The 17,888-nt window shown below is 38.8% G+C and overlaps 1 protein-coding gene and 1 pseudogene across 2 annotated transcripts in view; one reads left to right on the forward strand and one right to left on the reverse strand.

Moving 5' to 3' along the window:
- The window catches only part of PCED1B (PC-esterase domain containing 1B), a 137,361-nt gene that overhangs the window by 83,983 nt on the left and 35,490 nt on the right, over positions 1–17,888 (reverse strand). The window lies entirely within an intron of this gene.
- On the forward strand, positions 10,935–16,480 carry LOC466965 (interferon-induced transmembrane protein 3-like; annotated as a pseudogene).

Here is a 17,888-nt window from a genome sequence, read left to right on the forward strand (position 1 = left end):
TGGGCCACAGGGTGCCCAGATATTCAATTAAGCCTTACTTCCGGTGTGTCTGTAAGACTGTTTCTGGGTGGGATTAACATTGGAGTGGACAGACTGAGTGAAGTAGATAACCCTCTTCAGTGTGGGTGGGTCTCATCTCATTTGGGTGAAGGCCTGAATAGAATAAAAGACTAAGTAGGAAAGAATTCTTTCTCTCTATGTGATGGTCCTCTAGCTGGGACCTTGGTCCTCTCTGGCCTTCAGATTCGAATTTAGACTGGAATTTACACCATCAGCTTTCCTGCTTCTCAGGCCTTCAAACTCAGACAGGAATTATACCATTGGCTCTCCTGAGACTCCAGCTTGTCAGTGGTAAATCTTGGAACTTCCTGGCCTCCATAACCACATGAGCTAACTCGTTATAATAGATCTCTTTATATATACAGTCACACATTGCTTGATGACAGGATAAGCTTTGAGAAATGTGTCATTAGGTGATTTTGTCTTAGTGTGAACATTGTAGACTGCACATACACAATCTAGACGTTATAGCCTACCACACACCTAGGCTATATGGTATAGCCTTTTGCTCCTAGGCTGCAAACCTGTACAGCATGTTACTATTCTGAATACTGTAGGCAAGTGTAATACAATGGTAAAGTACTTTCGTATCTAAATATATTTAAATGTAGAAAAGGTACAGTAAAATACAATTTAATCTTATGGGATCACTGTTGTATATACAGTCCATCATTGACTAAAATGTTGTTATGCAGCCTATGACTGTATATTTATAAACATATGTGTATGCATGTGTGTGTGCGTATATTATATATAGAGTATATATATATAAAATAATATCCTATTGGTTTTGCTTTTCTGGGGAACTCAGAATAAAATACAGTATACAGTCAAAATACTATTTTCCAAAGTTACTTATGTTAGTTCTTTTCCTCTGTGTTCCCTTTATGTCATGTTGTTCATTTGTAATTGTTCGCTTGTTACCATTTATATTAATTTAAAAAATTAAGTCCTATCCTATCTGGCCAAAATTCTCCAGGACTTTCTACCTCACTCAGAGTCAAATTAGAAGTCCTTTCCACATGGCCTAAGCCTACATGATCTGGCCCTCTTATGCCTCTCTAGCCCCATCTCCTTACCAGACTCTTGCTGACCCCAGTCAGTTCACACTGGCCTCCTTGCTGCTCCATAAGCTCCTCGCTGCTCAACACACCCCATGAGCTCCTACCTCAGTGCCTTTGTACTTGCTCTTCCTGCTGCTTGAAATGCTCTCCCCCATGTATCAACATGGGTGAGTCCCCCACTTCCTTCAGGCTTCTGTTCAAGAGGCATCTTACATAGTTCTTTCTTTTTTTTTTTTTGAGATGGAGTCTCACTCTGTTGCCCAGACTGCAGTGCAGTGGCACGATCTCGGCTTGCTGCAACCTCTGCTTCCCGGGTTCAAGCAGTTCTCCTGCCTCAGCCTCCCTAGTAGCTGGGACTACAGGCATGCACCACTGTGGCCAGCTAATTTTTGTATTTTTTTTTAGTAGAGACAGGGTTTCACCATGTTGGCCAGGTTGGTCTCGAACTCCTGACCTCATGATCCTCCCGCCTTGACCTCCCAAAGTGCTGGGATTACAGGCTTGAGCCACCGCGCCCGGCCTATTTCTTTGGCTGCCTTAGTTACAGGAATATGAGCTCCACCAGGGCTTTGTTTTATTTACTGTCATACTCCCTGATCTAGAGCAGTACCTGGAACTGTTCTAGTAGCAGAAACTAAATACATATGTATATATTTGTTACTGAACATTTTTCCCCTCCAACTTTGTTAAAATATGATTGACAAATAAAAATAGTACACATTTAAGATGTACAATATGATGATTTGATATATAGGTATATTGTGAAATTATTATTACAATCAAGCTAATTAATACCAAACATTTGTTGACTTAACCTAATTCATATTTCATTAAGAAATATCTTTTAAGTGCTTGAGGGGATGGGTTAAAAAAAGAAATATCTTAAGATGTTTTAGCTGTTAATAATAAGTGTCAATTGATAAATTGCCAGCATAAGGACTGGCAATCTGTATTTCTGCCCTGAATCCAATATTACAGTAACTGTGTGAGTACAGAATGTGATTTAGTCTATTCATTAGAATGTTTGCCTTCAATATACTCCTCCGCATCTCTTCTAACAGCTGCCTGTCCTTATATAAATGAAACATGTTTTCTCCTAAATTCTCCACAATGAATAAGTATTATTTTTGTGATCAGAGAAAAAGAAAAAGCTATTAAAACAAAGAGCTCACACGTTAAAGCATAAATCTTTGCCATAAAATGATTGTGATACTCCTCCTAACTCTTCACTCTTCAAGTTGACAGGCTCCAGAGTCAACTTTTAAAGGATCGGTCTGAAAAAGTTACCCTAAAACATAAGTGCACCTATAGGTAGGCCATTTACTAATGTGTAAGCCAGTCTGAAAAAGACAGTTATCTCAAATCACTTAACAGGGAGAGGCAGAATAAGGAACTAATAACAGGTAGCAGAAAGTGTGAGGCAACTATTGCGCTGCTTCTCAGGGAATTTGACAAAGGGAGAGAGAATGGAGCCATAATTGGGGTGAGGATGTCAATGTTTCTTCCTGTAGTTTAAACACAATGAAGCGGGGATAACTCTGGAGGGAAAGCACTTAAGGTGAGTGAAGTGTATTGTCAGCTCTGGGTTAGAGTATTTGGAAGCTAGATACAAAATACCAAATTTATGAAAGTAATTGAGTGATGTCTAAACTGAGAAATAATAGCTATAAAGCTGTTTCCATTCGTTGAGAGCACAGATTTATTTCTGTAAATTGAAAAGACTGGAAATAGCCAAAGGGATTGTTAGGCTAATGGTATCCTCCACTGAGTTTTCTGGGGAAGATTCTCAGCAGTGCCATTTCCCTTAGAATGTTACCAAGCCTAAAGGAATGAGGACAGTGGAAAATGAAATGGGGATGGGGAAGGAGAAAAAAACGGGACAGAAGGTGCTAATTTTGTAAAATCCCATGAAATACAGAAAAGATTTTTAAGAGTGACAAATGTTGAAAACAGCTGTGATCCCTCTGGTAACAGAGATACTCAAACAATTTAAGAGACTCTAGTCAGTTGCACCAAAATCTGGAGGATAGAGTAGTCACATCTGAATTAATGATGAATAAATCTGTAAAACTAAGGGTGCATTTCCTTCCTAGAGTAGAAGGCTTTCCTTTGTGGTGAACAACTGGACAAAGTATTGAAAAATAAAGTCTGTATGAACATCAAACATGGCTCTCTGGGCCTTTGTTTTTTTCTCCTAGGAGTCATTTAACTCCAGAAAACTGAAGCAACACAAATAAACCCTGGATCCCCCATTAAGACTGGGAGTTTCAGGGGCTGTGGTGAATTGCTTCTTATGTTGTGCTACTCTGCCTGTAAATTTGCTATAGCAGATACCTTTGGTTTCCTGCCCTATAGCTAGCCCCTACTCACTCTCTTCTAACAGAATTCTAAATTTTTTTCTAGTATCCACACTTTTCCAAGAAACCATGGGCATTAGGAATAGCTGGTCCCATTCTCATTTCCGAGTGTCATAATTTGATGGTACTAACTGCTGTGGATTTAATGTCCCCTCTAAAATCATAATAAAATTTAATTATCATTGGGCTGGTATTAAGAAATGGGACCATTAAAAGGTTATTAGGCCATGAAGGCTCCCTCATGAATAGGTTAATGTCATTATTGTGGAAGTGGTTCATTCTTGTGAAAATGGGTTGTTATAAAAGTGAGTTTGGTCCCGTCTGTTTGTTGCTCTTGCCCTCATTTGCTCTTCTGCCTTCCACCATGCGATGGCATAGCATGAAGGCCTTCACAACATGCCAGCACCTTAACATCAAACTCTCCAGCCTCCAGAACTATGAGAAATAAATTTCCTTTATTTATAAATTACTGGGCCTGTGGTATTCTGTTATAGCAACACAAAAGGAATGAAGAAAATTGGTATCCAGAAGTGGGGCTGTTATTATAACAAATAATGGATAACATGGACGTGGTTTTGGAACTGGTTAATGAGTACAGGCTGTAAGAATTTGGAAGGGCAGGCCAGAAAAAGCCTAGTTTGGCATGAATAAAGCATTAAGGGCAATTCTGGTGAGGGCTTAGAAGACTCCAGAACTAGGGAGAGCCTAGATGTTCTCAGGGATTACTTAAGTGATCAGATTATCAATAGAAATATGGATGGGTAAATAAATATCAGTGGAAATACTGACAGTAAATAGTAAATAGATATCAATAGAAATAGAACGTGGATGGTAGATAGAATATGGACGGTAAATAGAATATGGATAGACAAATAGAAATAAAATATGGATGGTAAATAGATATCAATAGAAATATGGATGGTAAATAGATATCAATAGAAATAGAATATGGATGGTAAACAGACATCAATGGAAATACGGATGGTAAAAGCCATTCTGAGGAGATCTCAGATGGAATTGAGGAACAAGGAATTGGAAACTGAAGTAAAGCCCATGCTTGTTATACAACTGCAAAGAATAGGGCCGAATTGTGTTTATGGCTGAGGGCTTTATGGAAGGTGACATTTAAGAGCAATGAGGCCAGGCACAGTGGCTCACACCTATAATCCCAGTACTTTGGGAGGCTGAGGCAAGCGGATCACTTGAGGTCAGAAGTTTGAGACCAGCCTGGCCAATATGGTGAAACCCTGTCTCTACTGAAAAAACAAACAAACAAACAAACAAACAAAAATAAGCTGGGCATGGTGACACATGCCTGTAGTCCCAGCTACTCAGGAGGCTGAGGCAGGAGAATTGCTTGAGCCCAGGAGGTGGAAATTGCAGTGAGCCGAGATTGCACCACTGCACTCCTGCCTGGGCAACAGAGCAAGACTCCATCTCAAAAAAAAAAAAAAAAAAAAAAAGAGCAATGAACTAGGATATCTAAAGAAATTTCTAAACAAAATATTGTAGAAGCTATAAGGCTACTTTAAACTGCATACAGTAAGATGCAAGAGGAAAGAAATGACTCAGAGATGGAATTTATAATTACAGTCATGTTTTAATCAACAATCACATACAGGCATATCTGAGAAGTATTGTGGCTTTGGTTTCTGACCACTGCAATAAAGCAAGTATCACAATAAAGTAAATCGTATGAATTTTTGGGTTTCCCAGCACATACAAAAGTTATGTTTACACTATACTTTATTAAGTGTGCAATATCATTGTATCTAAAAAAAGTACATACCTTAATTAAAAATACTTTACTGCTAAAAATGCTAATAATCATCTGAGCCATTGGCAAGCTGTAATCTTTTTGCCGGTATAGGGTCTTGCCTCAATCTGATCAGGGTGGTAGTTGTTGAAGATTGGGGTGGTTGTGGCAATTTCTTAAAATAAGACAACAATGAAATTTGCCTCATCAATTAACTCTTCCTTTCATGAAAGATTTTTTTCTGTAGCATGCGATGCTGTTTGATAGCATTTTACCCACAGTAGGACTTATTTCAAAATTGGAGTCAATCCCCTCAAACCCTGCCACTGCTTTATCAACTAAGTTTATTAAATATTCTAAATCCTTTGTTGTCATTTCAACAACGTTCACAGCATCTTCACCAGGAGTAGATTCCATCTCAAGAAACCACTTTCTTTGGTTATCCATAAGAAGCAACTCCTCATTTGTTCAAGTTTTATCATGAGATTGCAGCAATCAATCACATCTTCAGTCTCCGCTTCTATTTCTAGTTGCATTGCTATTTGCGCTACATCTGCAGTTACTTCCTCCACTGAAGTCTTGAATCCTTAAAGTCACCCATGAGAACTGGAATCAACTTCTTCCAAACTCTGTTAATGTTGATATTTTGACTTCCTCCTATGAATCATGAATGTTCTCACTACCATCTAGAATGGTAAGTTTTTTCCAGAAAGTTTTCAATTTTCTTTGCCCAGATCAATCAGAGGAATCACTGTCTATAGCAGCTGTAGCCTTATGAAAAGTATTTCTTAAATGACAAGACTTGAAAGTTGAAATTACTCCTTGATCCATGGGCTGCAGAATGAATGTTGTATTAGCAGGCATGAAACAACATTTATCTCCTTGCACATCTCCATCAGAGCTTTTGAGTGAGTAGGTGAATTGTCAATAAGGAGTAATATTGTAAAAGGAATTTATATTTCTGAGCAATAGGTCTCAATAGTGGACTTGAAAATATTCAGTAAACTTGTAAATAGATATGTTGTTATCCAGGGTTTGTTCCATCTCTACAGCACAGGCAGAGTTAATTTAGCATTATTCCTAAGAGCCCTAGGATTTTCAGAATGCTAAATGAGCATTAGCTTCAACTTAAAGTCACCAGTTGCATCGGAACCTAAAAAGACAGCCTGTCCTTTGAAGCTTTGAAGTTAGGCACTGACTTCTCTCTAGCTATGCAAGTCCTAGATGGGATTTTCTTCCAATAGCGGCTGTTTTGTCTACCCTGAAAATCTTGTTTAGTGTAGCTGCCTTCATCCATTATCTTAGCAAGATCTTCTAAATAACATCCTGCAGCTTCTACATCAGCACTTGTTGCTTCACCTTGCACTTTTATGTAATGGAAACGGCTTCTTTCCTTAAACCTCATGAACCAATCTCTCTGCTGGCTTCAACCTTTTCTTCTGCAGCTTCCTCACCTTTTTCAGTCTTCATAGAATTAAAGAAATTTAGGGTCTTGTTCTGGATTGGGCTTTGGCTTGAGGGAATGCTGTGGTTGGTTTGATCATCTATCCAGACCTCTAAAATATTTTCCATATCAGCAATAAGGCTGTTTTGCTTTCTTATCATTTGTATGTTCACTGAAGTAGCACTTTTAATTTGCTTCAAGAATTTTTCTTTTGCATTTACAACCTGGTTAACTATTTGGCACAAGAGGCCTTGCAGCCTATCTCAGCTTTTGACATGGGTTCCTCAGTAAGCGTAATCATTCCTAGCTTTTGTTTTGAAGTAAGAGAATTGTGACTTTTTCTTTCACTTAGAGACCATTGTAGAATTATTAATTGACCTAATTTCAATATTGTTATGTCTCAGGGAATAGGAAGGCCCAAGGGATTTTGAGACAGGGGAATGGCCACTCAGTGGAGCAGACAGAACACACACAACGTTTGTTGATTAAGTTTGCTGTTGGTGGTCCTGCAGGATGATAATACCATATTTTCACTGTACCTCTTTTATATTTAGATATGTTTAGATACACAAATAGTTACCATTGTGTTCCCTTGGGTCCATCACATAGCCTAGCTGTGTAGTAGGCCATACCATGTAGGTTTGTGTAAGTACACTCTGTGATATTCAGATGATGACAAAATTGCCTGACAATGCCCTTTTTAGAAATGCAATGTATGACTATAAAGGAGAAGCAGAATGGAAAAATTTTGAAAATTTTCAACCTGGCCATGTAAAGAATAAAAAAGCCTATTCAGGAGAGCAAACCAAGTGTGTGACCAAGATACTGTTAAGGAGATTAGTATGGACAGAAAGAATCATCAAGACAATAGGAGAATGACCTCAAAGTCATTTAGAGATCCTTGAGGCTGTCCCTCCTGTTACAGGACCAGAGCTCTAGGAGGGCAGGATAGTTTCGAAGGATGATCCTGAGAACCCTCTGTGGGCTCACTATCCAGAGCCTCCTAGATTTCTCCTTCCCACATTTCAGTGCATTGCTTCTCGGCTGCCTTAGCTGTGGCTAAGGCACAGTGGGACCAGGTGTGGCTCAACCCACCACTCTACAAGGTATAAGCCATAAACCTTGGTGGCATTCATGTGGTGCTAGTTCTTTAGGCATGAGAAATGCAAGAGCTGTGGGGGCATGGTTTCTTTCACCTAGATTTCAAAGGATGTCATAAACAGCCTGGGGTCCCTGATAAAAATTTTTTGCAGGGGTGGAGTAACTACAGAGAGCCCCAACTAGGGCAATGCTAAATGGAAATGTAGGGTCAGAGCTGCCACAGAGAGTTTCCACTAGAGCAATGCCTAGTAAAGTTTATTTCTGGGCTCTCTATTCTGTTTTGTTTATCTATGTGTCTATTTTTACACCAGTAGCATACTATTTTGATTACTATAGCTTTGTAACATAATTTGAAGTCAAGAAGTATGATCCTCTAGCTTTGTTCTTCCTGTTCAAGATTGTTTTAACTATTCAGGGTCTTTTGTGTTTACAAGTAAATTTTAGGGTTTTTCTTTTTCAGTGAAAAATGCCATGGGAATTTTGATAGGGATTACACTGAACTTGTAGCTTGCTTCAAATAAAATGGAAATTTTGGCAATATGATTTTTCTGATTCCATGACCATGGGATATCTTTCCATTTACTTGTGTCTTCCTTATTTCTTTCATCAATGTCTTATAGTTTTCTGTGTACAGATCTTTCATCTCCTTGGTTAAATTTATTCCTAAATATTTTAATTTTTGATGCTATTATAAATGGAATTGTTTTCTAAGTTTCTTTTATGAATAGTTTTTTATTCATGTAAGCTTGTCATTCATGTATAGTAACACAGCTGAGTTTTGTATGTTAATTTTGTATCTTGTAACTTTACTAAATTCATTTATTAGTTGTAATAGTTTGTTGGTCAAGTCTTTAGGACTGGCTACGTACAAGATCATGTCATCTGTAAACAGAAACAATTTACCTTTTACCATTCCAATTTAGACGCATTTTATTTCTTTTTCTTGCCTAACTGCTCTGGCTAGGACTTCCAATACTATACTGAATAGAATTGGCAAGGATGGGTGTCCATCCTTGCCTTGTTCCTGATCTTAGAGGTAAAGCTTTCAGTGTTTCACAGCTGGGTATGATGTTAGCTGTGGGCTTATCATATATGACCTCTATTATGTTGAGGTAAATTGTTTCTATACCTAATAAGTTGAGAGTTTCATCATAAAGGATGTTGAACTTTGTCAATGCATTTCTGCTTCTATTGAAATGATCATACAGTTTTTATTTTTATTTTTGTTAACATCATGTATCACATGTATTGATTTGTGTATGAATTTCTTAAAATTAGTTTTTTGCCTCTTTCTCTCTCTCTTCTTCTGTTACCATAATTTGTAAATTCATTTGCTTGATAGTATCGCATGGCTTCTTTATGCTTTCTTAATTCTTTTAATTTCTTCTTTTGTTTTGGTTCCTCTAATTGGCTAATTTCAAATAATCTGTTTTTGATTTGCTGATTTTTTTCTTCTGCGCTATCAAGTCTGTTGTTGAAGCTCTCTACTGATTTTTTTTCATTCTGTCATTATATTCCTCAGCTCTAAGATTTTGTTTGGTTCTTTTCTATGTTTTTTATTTCTTTATTACACTTCTCATTTTGTTTATGGATTGTTTCCATGACTGCATTTGTTTGTGTTCTCTTGCATCTCATTGAGCTTTTTTAAGATAATAATTTTGAATAATTTGTCAGGCAATTCATAGATATCCAATTCTTGGGGGTTGGTTACTGGAGCTTTATTAGTTTCCTTTGGCGTCATGTTTGCCTGATTCTTCATGATTTGTGTAGCTTTGCATTGGTGTCTGTGCATTTGAAGGAGCAAACACCTTTTCCAGTATTTATAGATTGATTTCAGCAGTTAAAGACCTCTTGTTAGGTCCATGGGCTGATGGAATTGCCACCAGGATTGCAGTTGAGTGGGGTTGGAGTTGGGCAATGTGACTGCTGCTGGGTCCAGTGTGAGGTCTGCAGTTGGTGGGCCTGTTACCAGAGGCTCAAGTGAGCACGGATCCTCTCTGGTCCTTGAGTGAAATCAACTGTCTCTAAGTTTTTGGTCAGTAGGCCTGGTTCTGGGACAAGGGTCCACTTCAGGGTTCGAAACTTGGTCTACAGCTGGCAGGCCTGTTGCCAGATGCATGGATGGGTGTAGTTCCCTGAGGGTCTCTGCAAGGGTTCCCACTGGTTCACTGGGCAGAAGAGAGGGACTAAAACTGAGTCACAGGACTGCTTCAGGGTCCACACACAAGCTCAAGGACTGCCTCCTGGGTCATGGATGAAGGTGCCTCCTCCTGGGTCCTTTGGTGGGAAGGACTGCCCTGGGACTGCAGCTGAGTGGTGCTGAAGCTGGGTCACAGGGCTGCTTCAAGATCTGCAGCTGAACTTAGGCCAGTGAGTCTGCCTCTAGTGACATAAAGGGGCATGTCTTCTGGTACATCTCTGGGATGGGAGGACTGCAGCCAGGTTGCAGCTTAGAGGGCCTGGAGTCAAGTTACAGGGCTCTTTGAAGGTATGCTGTGGAATGTAGGTAAGCAGATGGGCCTCTCAAGGCGTGGATGGGCATGTTTCCCAGCAGGTTCCTGTGTGAGCAGGACTTCTCTCAGACCATGGCCAAGAGAGCTTGGAGCTGGGTCCCAAGCTGCTTCAGGATCCACAGCCAGGATTGTGGTCAGCAGGCCTGTTGCCTGAAGCACAGGTGGGTGTGAGTCCTTCCAGGTCCCTTGGTAGATGGCTCTGGTGGCAGGATCAAAGCCAAATGGAGCTGTAGCTGAGTCCACAGAGGAACAGAATGTTTCTGATACTGTCACAGGACCACAGTTGGTGAGCCTACCACCTAGCTGTGAGTCTGCCCTTTCAAAGGAGGCATCTTTGGTCTTAGGCTGTGCTTGAGTTTTGCAGCCTGGGGTCCACAGCTCCCACAAAGGCACTTTTGTCCATGGATGGCTACCAAGTTCTTGTTGCTATGGGGAAATATGATCAAGGGACCTCCTATTCCATCACTTTTTCCTCCTTGTTATATCTTAAACAGACACTTAGTGAGGAGCAAATTAAGCGGACTTCTCAAGGTTCTATACCTAGTAAAGAGCAAAGCCAGGACTCAAATCATGGTCTGCTGCTTGCACAGCTGAAATGATCAACCATTATACAGTCTCATCCTTTTAAGTACCTCCAGTGAATTCAGTCTCTTAAGTATGAAACAGCTTAGAGGCATGTAGTCTGTCAGCTGAAAGTACCAAGAATGTTTTAGAAATGATCCCTAGTTGAAGGCCACTTCAGTGAATACACTCATCTTACCTAAGAAGGTTTTGTTTTGTTTTGCTCAGGGTATTCAGCAGGTAAACATATCTTGGTACACATGGGGACAAATTAGTCAACTATATTAAATAGAGAAGGGAGATTCACTTCCTTTGCACTCTTTCCCTGCTTATTCATTGTATTTTGGATATATTTTCTTTTTTTGCATGCAACCACTACAATTATGATTAAAGGAAAATTCTGTCATATCTTTTCTCAAGACATGAAGCATTTTCACTGTCTTCTGAGATAACTGAAATCTCAATAGTGAAGCAAATCATTAGTATTTCAATCTTGGTTGTGTTTTCTATGTGGGTCAAAATGGAGACAGTATATCATCTCATTCCATTCATCGAATGAGGAGAGAGGTTTTAGGTGCAAACATTAATTAATAAAACAGAGTTAAAAGTGACAACATATTTTGCTGTCCCTGACACTTTGATATATGTATTTCTTGGCAGCTCAAGATGCCAGGGGCATAAAAATCTAGATAATATAGGTCAAGAATCCCTGGGTTTTCAAACCCACATTTTACATCAAAACTATAAACAAATGAATCTTAAAACTCTGTACTTATTTAAATTATGGATTTATTTTAGAATCTGTGCTTTGCTGCATTATATATTTACAAAGTTGAAAAAGATTAGATTTCAGTGATCAGGATGATGTAGCAAAAGCAAAACAATGTTCTTTTTCAGAAAGCATCAATCCATTATTAAAAATCTAGATTATTTGATAAGCAAAATTCCTCATTAATGTGCAGTAACATATGCAAGGTAGTCTTTTAATCCTGGAGAAGCTTGTTCAGAAGGAAGCACCAAAAAATAGAATGCTTATTTTATTTTCAAGCTGGAGTTTTCAATCACCCTGGCAGGATGAGTTTTAATCAGCTTTTGTTGTAACATGAGTAGTAACTTCAATATATACCACACATACACATCATCTAATATTTTATACCCTACTCACACGAAACACACATGTACACACTATATACTATACACCTGCCACACCACACAGATACATACACACATACCGTACTGCATATATATACTCTACTCTCCACCAAGCACAGAAAAATACGCTATACACATGCCACATCATAGCACACACACCATAGCATATGCACACATATCTCTCACATCAAACCCATGTACACAAAATACCATACAGCACACATATACATACTATATGCACATACACCACACAAGCACAAGACTTTGCCACACATGCACTACACATACCATACCACACATACATTCCCTTTCATACCCAGCACACATACACATACATCCCACATGATCTGGCCGCTGGCTGCCTTCCTGACCTTATTTCCAACTCTCTCTCCCCTTTTCACTGTACTTGAGCTACGCCTTCCTCTTTGCCTTTTCTTGAGCACACCAAACACACTTCTGTCTTAGCCCATTGGCATTTGCAGTTCCCTCTGCCTGAACTTCTCTTTTCCTGGATGTGCACATGGTGTACTCCCTTTTCCTTAGAGATCCTTTCCCTGACCCTCCCCCAGTGCAGGATAGCACCCAGATCACTTGCTCTCTGCAACTATCTGCTGCTCCCCATTACTGTCCTGACTGGCCTTAGCTACCTGTATTCTGAACTCCAACCATAAAATGTAAGTTGTTCTTAGAAATCATCTAATTTAGTCTAACATCCTCATTTTGCACACAACAGGAGGGAAGCTTCAAAAAGAGAAGTAACTTGTCTAAGGTTACAAAAATCATTCATTCATCCATTCAGCAAATATTTTGTAAGCACCTATTATGTCACTATTCTCAGTACTAGGTATCAGAGGGGTACAAAAAGGGCAAGGACTTTGAACTCATGAAACTTACAGTCTATTCAAGGAGACAGATAATAAACAAATAAATACATAAAATAATGTCAGGTAGTGATTAATGCTTAAAGAAAAAAAGCAAGGAGGTAAAAGGAGGTAGAAGCAAGAAAGAGCCAAGAAGAGTTGAAAAACATTATCCCAAAGGCACAAGGACATACAGTCTATTGGAAATTTTTCAGAAGTTAAAGCATCTGTTTATTCAAGATGGTAAACAAGTGGCAGCCTGGTTTGCAAATGCAGAAGGCTTAGCTAGGGGGTCATTTGGACTTGAAAAGGAGGCATGGTTTCTGAGTCTTGGCTCAAGGCAAGGATGGTGTAGACCCCTATATGTTATAATGACATTCACATTGACAATAATTGCAGTTAAGATAATGGTGAAATACGTACTGGATCCATTCAAGGCATTGTACACAATGAGGCACCATAGAGTTTAGATACTCCTGTTAATTTCAGGTACTGATAGTGGATAGAGCTAATCTGAGAGCCAGGAACATATAGAATCTTCTAAGAAAATAATTAATAGTCTAAAAATGTGAGCCAGGCTACTGAAAGTTAGGAAGTCAAAAGTGGTCATGCATAAGGCAAGACCAAAATCAGATTACTTGCTTAGTAATGTCCAGTTCTATGCTTATTCTGGAAAGGTTGAAGTCTACTACTGCCATCATGAGAAGAGGCCAAGCAATACAAAGGCTAAGAAGGGCAGATCTGATCTGATCTGAGCCAAGAAGCAAAGGCTCCTAAGAAAATAACCTACCAGCATCTCAGAAACTCCCTTTGTCTTCCCATGTTTGAGGTTCTACCCAGGAAGCAGGCACCAAATGGAAATATCTGAGTATGTGTACGTGTGTTTGTATGCATGCGTGTGTGAAAGAGGAAAGAACAGACATGTTTTGGAGGCATTGCTACCTATTGAACAGTATGTTCTGTTTACCATGTCTGGTACAATTATCCCAACTCATCATCTTTTTAAGAAAAATTTTTTAAGAAACAGTAATGTGAGTTTGTATGCTATGTGAAACTCCAGAATGAGGTCTGCTTCTCAGATAATTCGAACTGTTCATAGGCAATTTCAAAAATATTGACCATTTGCACTTAACTAATAATGTCCTTTTCAATGACAAGAAGTTATTCTGAATAAAGTTTCAAATCCCTAAAATGGCTCACACCTCTTAGCTTCAATGTAAACATCTCTGGAAGCGATGTAGATTTTGGGACTACCTAAGCCTTGTAAACTTTAAGTATTTAAATTATATCTTTTTTGTTTGTTTTTTGTTTTTTGGGTTGTTTTTTTTTTTTCTTTTTTTCTTTTTTTTTTTTTGGACAGGGCCTCACTCACCCTGTCACCCAGGCTGGAGTGCAGTGGCATGATTTCAGCTCAATGCAGCCTCAACCTCCAGGCTCAAGTGATCCTCCCACCTCAGCTTCCCAAGTAGCTGGGACTACAGGAGTGCACCACTGTGCCCAGCTAATTTTTGTGTTTGTCGTAGAGATGGGGTTTTGCCATGCTGCCCAGGCTGAAATGATTCCTTTTTTGAAAGACAGAATAGCTTTCCCTAAATGTTTAGAAATTAGGATAGAAACATCTTAGAAAAACGTATACAAGAATCTAATAGCATTCTTTTAGGTCTTACATTATATAGCTTAAATATTTTGTCTCCAATAACAGATAAATTATTTTTGCAAAGGATTGCCTTGGATTTGTTGATGATTCCACTCTAATCACATCTATATTTGAAGACATATTTTGGATATGATCAAATAAGAAGCTAGCATGTTTAATCAAAATATGCCATTAATTGTTTAAATGTGAAGGAAATAAAAAATGAAATTAAGACTTTGTTTATATTCATATCATGGGAAATTTTCAAAATAGATTTTGTAATCAGTACCAGAACCTTTCACAACTTGGAGAATGGCAATAAGACATTGCTGAAAGTAGTCTACAGATATGTTACTTCCCAACAATTACAGTAATCCAGAGTGTTGCATAGTTTGCAAAATACTTCATGAGTTCTTTTAATTAGCAAAATAAGGTATTGGCTAGGAATAAAAGTTATTATTATTTTCATTTTATAGATGAGAAAACAGAACCACAGAAACTGAGGGAGTTACCCAAGGTTACGTGGCAAAGGAGTGACGGTGGCACATCTAGAATCCAAGTCCACTGACTCTCATCATAATGGCCTTTTTATATCATGCTTCTCTTGAACTATGACTTGTCTTCTAGTATATGTAGATATCGTTTATACTTAAATATTTGCCTAATACTATCTCATAATGATGCTAAGATTATTAAAATGGAAATTAAAGTTTGTCAACAGCGTTACTTAAAATTGGGAAGATTAAGGAGTATGAAAGACACTGAAGAACTACTTTCAAAGAGTCATCTTTTAAAGTTCTGGTGTGCAAGTTTTGTGCAGTGCATAAAGGCATGAATATTTGGTTTCTTTCCCAGCTAAGATCACTCAAATTTCCCTTGGGTACATCATGCTGCCTTCTTATTATTCACTTATCCTTTAAAGTAGGTGACAATTTGGCTTTTGTTATCACCTATATCTCATTTTAAAGTGAAATCAGGCTGAAATTCTTTGCATAAGAGGGCTTAAGAAGTCTATCTGTTAAGATAAAGGGAAGAAAATAATTTATTTCAATCATTAGAAACTTTTGACAGGTGGACAGGCTAATTTTCTTGATTTACAAAGCACTCATTCAAATGAATTGAAAGGTGAGCAAATCAATAGAAAAATGGGCAAAAGATAAGATCATGCATCTTACAGAGCAAAAGTACAAATGGGCAAGAAATATGTGAAAGATGATTATAATAAAGGAAATGAATACCAAAACATGATATATCTATCAAATTGGCCAAAAAAAAAAAAAGAAAGAAATTGAATGGTGAGTACTGGTGAAAGTATGGAGGAAAAAAGGCTACTGTACCCTTTTGGTGGAAGTGTAACTTTGAATGCTCTCCTGGAGAGTAACTTGTTCTTATCTATAAAAATCTTTTTTTTTTTTTTTTTGGAGAACCATCCCAGCAACCCAACCACAGCTGGTTCTCCCTGGAGACCATGAACCACACTGTCCAAACCCTCTTCACTCCCGCCAACACTGGCCGCTCCACCAACCATGAGATGCTCAAGGAGAAGCATGAGGTGGCTGTGCTGGGGGCACCCCACAACCCTGTGCCTCCAGCGTTCACCATGATCCACATCTGCAGTGAGACCTACGTGCCCGACCATGTCGTCTGGTCCCTATTCAACACCCTCTTCATGAATTCCTGCTGCCCGGACTTCATAGCATTCACCTACTCTGTGAAGTCTAGGACAGGAAGTCTATGGACAGGAAGATGGTTGGCGACCTGACTGGGGCCCAGGCCTGTGTCTCCACTGCCAAGTGCCTGAACGTCTGGGCCCTGGCTCTGGGCATCCTCCTGACCATTCTGCTCATCATCATCTCAGTGCTGATCTTCCAAGTCTCTCGATAGAACAGGAGACAGCATCCAGGCCAGGAGCTCTGCCCACAACCTGTCTCCCATGCACTCCGCCTTCCATTCCTTGCCCCACCCCCAAAGCTGAGTTCTGTATCAGCCCTTTATCCTCACACACTTTTCTACAATGTCATTCAATAAAGTGCATGTGTTCGTGGTGCAAAAAAATAAAAATAAAAATAAAAATAAAAAAATTAACTTTCTTTAACATACTAGCTGGTACTTTGAATAAAAATCTTAATTGCATATATCCTTTGAAGGAGCAAGCCCATTGTATGAAATTTACTATAGGAATATAGTGATGGAAGTTCACCTAGATCTATGGACATGGACACCAAACTCATTAATTAAAGCATTATTTGTAATGGCAACAAACTAAATGACCAATTCCTATCAGTAGAGATTGGTGAAATAAAGTTAAATCCATCGGTGCAAATACTGGTTCCTAAAAGATACTGTAATGTATGTATATGAAATGATTCTCAATATTTGGTAATAAGTTAAAAAATGAGTGAAGAGGTATATATAGTGTGAGCTCTGTTCTATGGATTAGGAAAGAAGAAAAATAGATTGAAAATATATGTGAAAACATGTATATGCATGTATATATCTTTTTGAGATACAGTCTCACTCTGTCACCAGGCTGTAGTGCAGTGGCACAATCTCAGCTCACTGCAAGCTCTGCCTCTGGGGTTCAAGCAATTCTCCTGCCTCAGCTTCCCGAGTAGCTGGGACTACAGGCGCCCGCCACCACGCCCAGCTAATTTTTGTATTTTTAGTAGAGATGGGGTTTCACCTTGTTGGCCAGGATGGTCTCGATCTGTTGACCTCGTGATCCGCCTTCCTCAGCCTCCCAAAGTGCTGGGATTACAGGCATGAGCCACTGCACCAGACCTAAGACTTTGTTAAATAGCAATTTTCTTTGAGGTGAAAGATTAGATGGAAGGGGTCAATGCAGGTGGGGAGAGGTAGCTTGAATTTCTGTTTTGTATGTTCTTGCCCTGTTTAAAGTTAATATTTTCTAGCCAGATACATGTATTTTGTGTTTGTTTGTTTTAAATATTAATAAGGGATATCTTCTCTGTATTTCACTGAATTGAAGAAAAATAATTGAAGGAAGAAAGGAAGGAAGGACAAAAGGAAGAAAAGAAGAAAGGAAAAAGTTTCATGTTGATAAGGGAAAACAAACACACAATTATATCTACAAAGTAAATTTTGAAATCTCCTGTACTAATTTCATAAAGGCCTTGCACTTTCCAAATCTCCTTTTCATTCTCTGAGTGTGACACAAAATGCCCATGATGTCATGGAATGTACCCTTGGGCATCTGAAGATGCTGTTACATCTGGATTGATTATTCACATCATAATACAGTCAGGGACTGTCTTAGTTCGTTTGGGCCACTTTAACAAAGTGCCATAGACTGGGTGGCTTATAAACAACAGAAATTCATTTATCACAGTTCCGGAAGCCCAAAATCAGACGCCAGCATTGTTG

Source organism: Pan troglodytes, chromosome 10 (assembly GCF_028858775.2).
Source record: "Pan troglodytes isolate AG18354 chromosome 10, NHGRI_mPanTro3-v2.0_pri, whole genome shotgun sequence".
Lineage (NCBI taxonomy): Eukaryota > Metazoa > Chordata > Mammalia > Primates > Hominidae > Pan > Pan troglodytes.